Here is a 10,595-nt window from a genome sequence, read left to right as displayed (position 1 = left end):
ATTTTTTCGCAATCCAGCCATCAGGTACCATTTGTTTTTAACATGAACGTTTCGCCACAAAAACGTTTATGTCTAAACACAGGTCGATAGGGTACGCACATTTTGTCTTTTTGTGTGCCCATAACGCACTTGCTATATACTCGCAGAATAGTAGGTCGGAGGCGCTGATTACGCTGTTTGAGACAGAATTCCAAATGAAACTTAGTGGTTAGGTATTAGCAGTACCCTATCTTACAAAGACTAAATATCGAAAACAAAAGTAATAGCCTTTAACGAGGGAAGCATTTGAATAATGGGCTCGTATAGACACTATTAATTGCCTCAAATTGTCGACAAAGTTATTTTTTTCATTTTCGATCGTAACGATCATTTATATATCAATTTCAGTGCAGCCAAAGAAAGGAAAGGCCTGCGCTGAGCTTCTGGAGTGCTTAGAGAACTCCCCAGGACGATTGCTCATCCGTTACAAATAATCTAAATCTATAATATAAATGGTGTACACTTTACGGAGCTCGGCATAGTTGAAAATAGTATAGATTGCTTCAATCGGTTTATAATAGATTGACAGTGACGGCTGCTGGTGGCAAAAAATAGAGCGGGCTAAATGCAACCCAAACATCAACGAGACTTGACAACACATGATCGCTCGTGTTTCGTAATTCTCGTGCGTCGCCATATCCAGGCCTTTCATCAACGTTTGTGTGGGCCTAAAAATAGATTTTTTTTTTCTGGCCGACCCACAGGCGTCAGTGCCTTGAGCTTTTTGACTCAAAAGTGTTTTGGGGGTACTATTGTAAGTCATGGGGTGCGCTCTGTAGTTACGCAGTTTCCATTTGACCTTCTGGCCTTGTTACTAACAGTTCTTTATTCATGAAAAAATTCCTTTCGGAAATACCTTTCGTGCGGATATCTAAATTCGAGCCAATGGCTTATGATTGAGCCAAAGAAGGCTATGATAGAGCCTTGCTATCAGCCATCATCGGGACCGGGTTTGTGTCGGTACGAGCTTGAAAGGAGCAAGTTGATTTTCTAAACAGCTAACTTCGTAAAATGTAAAGAAATAGATTTTGTTTCATTTACTTTTCCGTTTATTAAACCTATCCTTAATAATAGGCACACTGAGCTAAACACGACTGGGTTCATAAATGAAATAAGCGAAAAAGATACTTTCCTCACTTCGTTAAATGCGGTTGCTCGGCAGACTCTTGTGCGACCTCTGTTCAGGCAAACAGGCCTCACAATGTTGGGGCTGTCATCTCTGGAACATAGTAGTAACTAACGGCTAGGTCACAATGGACACAATGGTACTGGACAGTTCTGTGTTTCAGAACAATAATAGCCTATATACCAAGTTTCTATTTCTTAATATCAACTTTTCACACCTATCGCAAAAGCCTCACGTGCCCATATTGATCATAGCATCTTGATTATTTCCTTTGACTCCGATAATTAATCGGGAACTTCCGCAGTGCCGAACCGTAATTACACAAAATCTAAAATTATCGTGGATTCAAATAAAATGGATAGAAATGAAACGATACGACACGATGCCCCACTGGCACGGGAAAAGTGCGTGAATTGGGCTTGTGATCTTCCAGGTGCATCTAACAATTCTCGTGTTTGCGTTTATTGGAGTTATCTGCCATGCAAAATCGTTTAGCCCATAACAATAACCAATAAGCCGAAGAAAAGAGCGTCAGCGGCTACGGGTTATTAATTCACTTTTCGAGAAGCTTAACTATTGTCCTAAATAGAAACAAATCGAGGCGGCCAACTAGCGCAGGGCACTGAGTTAGACTCCGTCCAAGCTTTGGCAGAAAAGATAGTACTGCAGGCTGACATAGCACATTGGTAAATACTCGAATGACTTGTTTATTATAATGAATAATATTATTTTAGTCTCATATACGGAAATCGAGTTAACATATAGTGCAACTTATATATATATATATATATATATATATATATATATATATATATACGTATATGGTAAGACGAACTTTGTACCAAAGCTTTTTATTTGAAAAATATCCTTAATAACTCACCGTCATACAGGGCATCCAACTTAAGAGTTGATCTTTTAGTGTTGTTAGGCAGAGACGCTTAAGATGCCTACGTCAGCTATATTAATCCACATTTTTGAGGTTCGTTAGATTGTGAGAATTCAAGTTAACGTACTTTACTATAGCTACTTCTGTGACGCTTTAATGACTAGACTAATTACTGCGACAAAACCGTTATAAACTTTTTTTACAAATAATTATATTGTATTCTTCCCCTAGTATGTTCCGAAAAGCTGGTCATACAGCCTGACGACGATCCAACTAGAAAATAGCGTTCCTTCACGTGAGCCCCTTTTCAAATGGCTAACTGAGCAACGTCAGTCTCATCAAAAGCCCGGGCATCTGGCTTTTTAACCAACCCACGGTACTCAAATTTATCTCCACCTCGAGATGCTCCCCCATGCCGAACTTCTAGCTTTTGGGTGAAATCACCCCGTTCATTTTTCCCTTATTCTCAACTCAGGTTTTCAGCTGGCTTCCATTCAGGTACTTCGCTTATTGGGCAAGCTTGACTCACAAAATGTCTTCATTTTGCTGAAACGCGCGTGCCGAACCACAGCGTTTATGCCCTGTGTGGTTCTCCGAAGATAATATGACGTAAGAATTAGAAAGAAGAAAAGCCCACAAAACTTCAGCGGTCTTTAAACTTGACGTTCAAACTAAACTATGACGCAGAAGGTTACACGCGAAATCGCCTAACATCGTTTTGTGAACCTCGCCCGGTGACCTGCTTCGGAACTTGTCCTGTATTTAGTAAACAGAACGATAAACTTTGAGCGTTATAAGAGTAAAACTACAATAAGGGTGAAGGCAGGGTTTTTTAAAGCTGCGGGTGCTTATGCAGCTAGTAACGATGTGAATATTTTCAGAGAACAGTGGTTTTCTTTAGTAAATACCCAGAGGAAATGTTTTCATGGTCGTGACGACGTTTTCTATTTGATTTATTATTTTATTCGTAATCCTAATCAAAACGTGGGCGAAAAAAATACATGATGATTATTATGCACAACATTGCCCCTTTATTACTCGTCAGCCTTCGTCAGGCGTCGTATAGATGAACTACTCGATGCTGGTTGAAAGCAGTTGAGTTCTAAAACGCCTAGCGTCCCGTATAGCCGCAGTATTCGCAGCTGGCAGGGAAATATCAGCGACAAACTACGATTAATCATGATTTGCTTTATTGTTTTCGTCCGCATCAGATACACGACTCTTTGTGTGCAACCTTAACTCTCCAGCTCGATTTGGAACTTTCCCTTAGGTCAGGTTTAGGTATAGACGACGCAGGCAGGGCTAAACCAATCCGAGCCTATCAAAAAAATATTCGACCAGATCTGAAAAAAAGAGCTACAACTATTTCTGTCTATTTTAAATAGTCTCGTATAAACGTACATACATGCAAAGAATTTTAAACGTTATGGTGAATGCTATGAAATGATCTATACCGTTTTAACGATTTGCCATGGTAAAAAGTAGAAATCAATTAGTTTTAGTCTTCTGCGTTTACAGTGCGCTATGTGTTGGGCCCGGTCAAAAATGGTTGTACGATAGAGTATAGGAAAGCAACCATTTATAGCACTTACGAGGCCAAATGTTCTTGCTTACAAAATGTCAACTGCATCTGCCTTTCATCGTAACATGAGGCTGTGAATATAGTATGCTACTTCTATATCCTCCATCGATACTGTAGTGTTTTCTAAATGGCTAGCGAACCTATTGCCCCCATGAACGCTTCAGACTTCTCCATTGTTTTCGTTCTTCCCTATTGGGCACTTGTCCAAAGGATCATTTTCTACTTGGCATCCGATACGACCATAATTAGACCTCGCTTTATACGACTGGCTTCTATAGATTCGAACCGAAATGTACTTAAGCCTGAAACTCAGGCCACGTGTCCTTGAATATTACCGGTACACTTTCACGGGGACAATGCCAAGATTTGCTTTACAATACAGGGCTAATTCACTGCACATGGAAGCGATCGCTGTAGAAACTACGTATAATCATTATGCGAACGATTTTTCCAGCGGTCGAGTGGTAATCGTCTTTACCCGCCAGACAAAGCAATGAGAATTGAACAATTCGGCAAACGCTGGAAGGTCTTCGTTTATGACACTTAGTTATTTTGAACTTGCTCGTATGAACATAGTTTCCTAACAGTTAGTACATAATTACGCTGACAGTAGGCCGGGTTGTCAGCTAAAGTTAAGGTATTAAGGCCAGTACGAGGCAAAATATGTTTTACATTATAGTTTGAGCCGAGACCATTTCGTGCGTCCTTAAGCTTAATAAGGAAACCTATTGTTACTAAATCATCGCGCGAGCAAAACCGAATTGATCATCGAAACTCTATATAAGACATCAGTGAATATACAGATTATATTTTTGATATAATTATTAGATCTTCTCCTGATAGGCATCATCTGAATTTCCAGACAAGTTAACCATCAGCCTGAAACCACAGCCCGTAAATAAGTTCCCCTGCTTTACACTGCTCAAATTTGTTTACGCTTTACCGGAACGATTCTCCGTACCAGACTGATACTGAGGCTTTCAGGTTTGTCATCGCCATTTTTAGTAGCTGAGCACTACGATGCGAATCCAGAAACGCAAGCATGCTTCCGATTCACATGACATAAGAAGGCTAGCCAACGATAACGTTGGTGAGAGTTTTTCGGCATTGAGGCTTGGATTTTCAAAACCCAAAACGTGGGCTATTGCAACAGAGTTGCAATACTTTTGCACCAAGAAAAAACAAAGGGTGTCCTTGCAGCTCAACGACGTTTCACTCTCACCTCTTTTGTCCACCAGCTTGTGTCTAGTTTGTGGTTCGTACATGCCATGGTATGTTACATCATTGGCGACAAGAACAACCGGCTGTAGTCGGCCAGCATTACGTGTGCTTGGTGTTGCCAGCTTCCTTTTAACCCCTGGGGAAATGGCGTCTCTTTTTGGTTGTGCTTCGTGTCGCTGCAGTATTCTTCTCTGTTCCTTGGTCGAAGGAACTCTTTTATGTGCCAAATCCCTTGATCCATGGTGTTCTTGCCAGTCTTACATTCTCATTGCCTTTTCAACCATGCCTCCCGCGGGGTTTGATAAGTGCCATAGGCGATACGACCAGTCGTCACTGCACTGAAAATCAATGGTGCCATTGCTATGAAATTCAGATTCACATACAGATTGAATGTCAGACACAGTTTTCCACTTAATGATGACCTGCCTAAGTTACAGTCAAGCTGCACGGTAGATTTAGAACGAAAGAAGAAGCAAGTAATAGGCAACTGAACCTACTTTAGTAGTTTTCTGTAGAAAGTATGGAAAATGACGCCCACTACATGATGGTACGGTACGCTCTGCTATTCAATGAAGCAGGATTCTTCAACGAAAAAGAAACGACTTTTTAAACGAATAGATCGAAACTTAATGAAAACAAAAGCCCGATAACAAAATTCGTCGCGCCACATGTCAACATTGCGCGTTCAAAAAAATAGGCTGCATGAGAGATTTAGTATAATGAACAGATACAAGTAAACACGTCCTACTCGCGTGAATTTCAGGCAGAACACGACCTACGCTAATGTTCGCTGATATCTCTGTACCAAAAACATTGGCAGGAGATCATGCCTGCGCTTTTGATCCGCGCCAGCATTAAACAATATTTTTTTTGCGAAAATCGAGTTTCTTAGCGTCAATATGACTATTGACAGGACTTTAGGTATTCTTTGAGGCTATTTTACTTTTTTAACATTTGTGTATTCAGAAAAATGTTTGGCCACCACGTATGCTATTTTTATAAGGACTTTTACCAAACAGGCAACGTTTTCATGAACCTGCGGCCAACGATCAACCGCCAGTTACTTTATCATTATGTGAACGCGTGGTGAGTTGGGTGCATTTGTTGGTGAGGTCATGGCTCAATTGGGATCGTTACATTCACCACACGTGTCTAATGAATCTGACGCAGTGTTACTTAGCAACAAAGCGTATCAGGACCGCACGTGTGTTCGCTGAACTAGCCATACGCAGTACATTTCAGCTAGACTCCCGGTCAGGCAAGACGTGGATAGTACAATAGCTAGCAATTCGACATTGCATTGTGGAACAGCTAACAAAGGATCTTGAATTACAACGGGACTTTGATCGAGCAAAAAGCACTGTAATTCGTGTCTTTAAAACAACGAAGAAATAGAACAAAAGTAGCTAGCCTATCTAAATAAATTATAAACCATATAAGCTTGTACGGCTCAGCTGATTAGAACAAGATGAGGCATGCCATTTAGCAGGAATCCACTAACTTCCCAAACTAGCCCGTCTTATCCTGCTTACCTTACGAAAAAGAAGACGTTGCAGGATTTTCGACCTTGAGTAATATAATGGACGTAGCTGAGCTAACTGCTGAATGTTAGGGATGCGTATTTAATCGTACCCGTTAATGAATAGCACTATCGCTAACCATACTATTTATTGGTAGTATGCATATATATATTTAACAAGTTTTCAATGCCTGCCTTTGAGCTGAGCCCAAGTCCAAAGGTGTCACGTGCATAGATATGCAGTGATAAAACATAAAGCCCCATTAGCGCTCGTTCTTAAAACGCTCATTGGTCGTTTTTTACGTTGGACCTATCGACGTCCCAAGCGATTCTCCTTACCCTTTCTCGTTCGAGCTCGTTTTGTCACCTATCACCCTATCCATTTACCATATCCATTGCCGAGGCTCATATACGGTTGCTCTTGATCATGCAGGCGACAGGTAGTCCCATACGTCATTCTGACAATGTAAAATCCCATGCGAATGAGCTCAAATGTTAAACAATGCGAAGGAGAGCTGTCAGCCTGCTTTATGTTTTACAGTTAGTTCTGGGAACTTCTGTGCCCAGCCAGGACTCGTGTTGGGTACTGTCGCCATGATTTTGTTGAACCACAGGCCTATGTCAGAGATCGGTTGCTGAACCCACCCCCTCTGGAATCAAGCGCTGCCACTTTTCATAGTTCACAGCCCTGTTTTTTTATTTAGCTCGTGCTGGCTTATTTTTTAACTTGGTTCTTCCTCAGTAAGTGTTCGCTGGTATATTAACTATGCTTAGGCGAATGCGGCATTTTATCTTGAGGCTGCATAAGCCCGTTTTACTTTTATTGCTATACTTCAGGAATTCCAGCTTATGTTGCCTCAGTCTCATCGGTTCCCATGTAGATGCCGCGAATAATGTGGTAAGGTCACCTATTGTCGCTCACAGTGTTTTTCTGCTCCGTGTAGCTTTCGTCGGTCTCAACAGGATTTTTGCTATGTTAGTCGCTATTTTCGTTATTTGTTTTATTTTTTCTCAACAATAAGGCCTCGTTTAAGGCCTGGATTCATTGCAACGCCTAGATATCAAACTAACTACTTAATTCGTATTGCTATTTCATTTAGTGAGAGCGAGATAGGTGCGTGGTTTTTTTTTCGCAGGTAGAAGCTCTTTTACTTAACTCGTTTCGGGGCTCATTTACAGCCCAGGCGCATCAATCCATCCTGGTATTTTCTCTAGAGCAGTATGTGTTTTCTTCGCGGTGCGACTAGAATAGCTGTGCCAATACTCATATACTAAGGGTTGCACACTGTCCAGCTCGCAAGCGTCCAGGACGTCCTTATAGGCAATGTAGCATTGCATTAATTAGATATTGGCCATTTGAACACTTTGGCGGTAATGGCAAACTCCCTCGTGCTATGCACAACGGACCTTTTACTAAGGCAGAGGCCATTAGCGGTTGACTATATAAGCTGAACCACTTTTCTCTCTGGCTTATTATGACTTATACAAATTCCGCTTGAAAGAATTAAAGTCTAGTTTACGTTTAGCAGATTAAACATGCGTCATTTTATTAGGTACTAGTTTGTGCTTTTCTGTTTTTCAACTTTCTGTAGAACTTCCTTGGAGGCGGCTGCCCGCGAAGTTATTATTGAGCATTAGAAACTACCTGTCTTACCTTAAGTGTGTCGCTGCAAATGCCGCAAAATCGCATTGCGGTTCCTCATATAATTTGTTTACGCTCAGTTAAGTCAAACACGGTGTTCCGCATCGCTGCTGGTATAGCCCACGGTCGATCCTTTCTTCGTATACATCAGTCTTAGTTTTCTGTGTGTGCTTAATTGCCTGAAGGCAACGGCGATACAACAAATAGGACAAGGTGTGACCGATAGTTGCGGGCCAATGTTGAGATTGGCGTGCTTCTTCCGGAAGCGATTACATACGTCTTTTTACCGCGAAAGTACTAACTACTATAATTTTGCTGTTAATACGTACTGGAAGTTTTCACTAATACACTACATCTTACCGTCCTCACGTTGTTATTCTACTGCTATGTATAAGATCTGTGAAATCAGATTTACTGCTCACTTCATGGGAATCCACTGTCTATTGCGCGGTTTTCGTTTCATGTGGCTCAAAAAATGGGCCCGCCACGGTTTTTTTCTATGCCTTATATCAAAGTTTCAAATGCCAGGGCGGTTTCAGGCACATGGTAAATAAATCTATTTTTAACTACTAACGGTCCGGCGGAAATTAGAAAAACGTTTGCGCCAACTTCATGGGATCTAGCCCTCTTACCATCTACTCTTCGAATTAATAAAGACAATTTTGACTTGGCATGATAACGGTAGGCGTAGCGGACTGAGCTCTGATTATAATCTATTTTAATTCAACTGAATAATTTTGCTGGAACAGGTAATTGTTTGTCGTCAGTCGTGGGGAAATGCGTATCAGCTTACGTTGACTGGTAAATTTGCCTGCACAGTATGTTCCCTATTAAAAATTATTTAATTGATTATTAAATTATTATTATCTTGTTAATAAGAAACAATAAACTATAACTGTCCTATGCTCACAGGCATAGAGTGATAGTTTCTGCACAATTACCATGTGAAAAGCCATGTGTTCCATGCTTTTTAATTCATTCAGTTGTCTGGGTTATGCGCCTAAATTCTAATCTATCGAAATTTTCCATTGTTTGGACTTTCTTTACTGCTAGTTTTATGCTACTAAATTTTTTTGCCAAAGTCACCGTTTCTACGATCATCGAAAGCGGAAATACCACCGCGAATTACGAGAGCTTCGAGGAGCACTGAGTCCTACAGGAGAACTTGGCAAACGAATTCAGTTTGGCGGAAAGAAAACACGCAAGATATGTTAACAGTATACCATTCGTTACCGTGAGAAGGAATATCACCGAGTAGATGGTGGCCACCCTGAAGCAAAGTAGTTCCGGCCGCGGGACTAATTGGCACACTGCCCATCATGCAGGTGTGCAGTGCGTTAGTGCTAGGATGGGCTGGAAGCCCTTTGACGCTGGAAGAATCGTAGTAGCCCGTCATGGGCCGCCCTTTTCTCAAAAGAGAGCTTTGTGAAACGGAACAGCCTCCTTGGACGACGCAACAAATTACTCTGTTTTGGACACCTTTTGCGTGGTATACGATACATGGACCAAGAGTATAGTTAGTCGCTTGTCACTAAACAGGACAGTGGCGGAAGAGCGAACGTTTCGCCCACTCTTGTCGACAACGATGGCGACAGGGCGCGCCACGGAGATATCCATCAAACTATCCAGAGTGAAGAGAAACAGATGTATTTAACGCTTTTACCATATAGGTATGTATGGCGTACAAAATGCTTTTTGCGCAAATCTTGTATGTATAACAGTAGCTATGTGTACGTAAATACGTGCTTTTAAGACACGCGGACGCTCGTATCTTATCGTCGTATGGGTTCCTGAGCAAGCTGTACGGTCGCTTACTTTATAAGGAAAAATAAGATAGAATAACGATATACTGGGTCGAGTTTCAAAGAAAAGAGCTGTTTGCTCAAACAAATCGTCGGAGAAATATAAGTTTCCGAATTTATCCCGGCACAAAAAAACTAGCGGCTAACTCGATACTTTTTGATCGTATGTAAAATCAAGTAATAACCAAGCCAGTAACATACATGAAAAAACAGGATCAAAAAGGCTCTATTTCAGTGAGTCTCTCGATTGGGTGATTTTGTTACCTACAGATGCGCTCCTAGAAGATAATGAGCGTATCCTAACACAAGTGTAAGTAACAGACAACGCAGAATTGTGATCTCCTTGTTGTTCTGTCTCATAGGATATGGGCGCATTTCATAAGCTAAAAGCCAGAATCGGGAAAAGCAGAAAGAATATAATACGTACTTAAGAATCATTTGGCTGTTGCCATTTTTGATGAAGTTTTAAGTGAACTTAACATTAGCCTGATTATTATCGAAGAAGCTTAGGATCAGTGAAGATATCTGATCCATCTCTTACTACGTAGATAATTACTATTCCAATGCTCTTATGAAAAGAATAATACGTCTAGTATACAGAATGGCATGCCATATAGCTTTTGATTTTGTTGCCAATCTTTTTCACTGTAGAGGTCCGAAAACTGACAGCTTCATATATTTTTCATATATAATTATATGTATTACATATACGTATATGTATATATGAAAATTTAGTACCTTGAATATATGCATATATTCAAAGTACTCGCTTTTCATT

The sequence above is a fragment of the Varroa destructor genome, unplaced genomic scaffold, assembly GCF_002443255.2.
Source record: "Varroa destructor unplaced genomic scaffold, Vdes_3.0 BEIS01000006.1, whole genome shotgun sequence".
NCBI lineage: Eukaryota > Metazoa > Arthropoda > Arachnida > Mesostigmata > Varroidae > Varroa > Varroa destructor.
The sequence above is the reverse complement of the archived record's forward strand: the minus strand, read 5'-3'. Positions refer to the sequence as shown.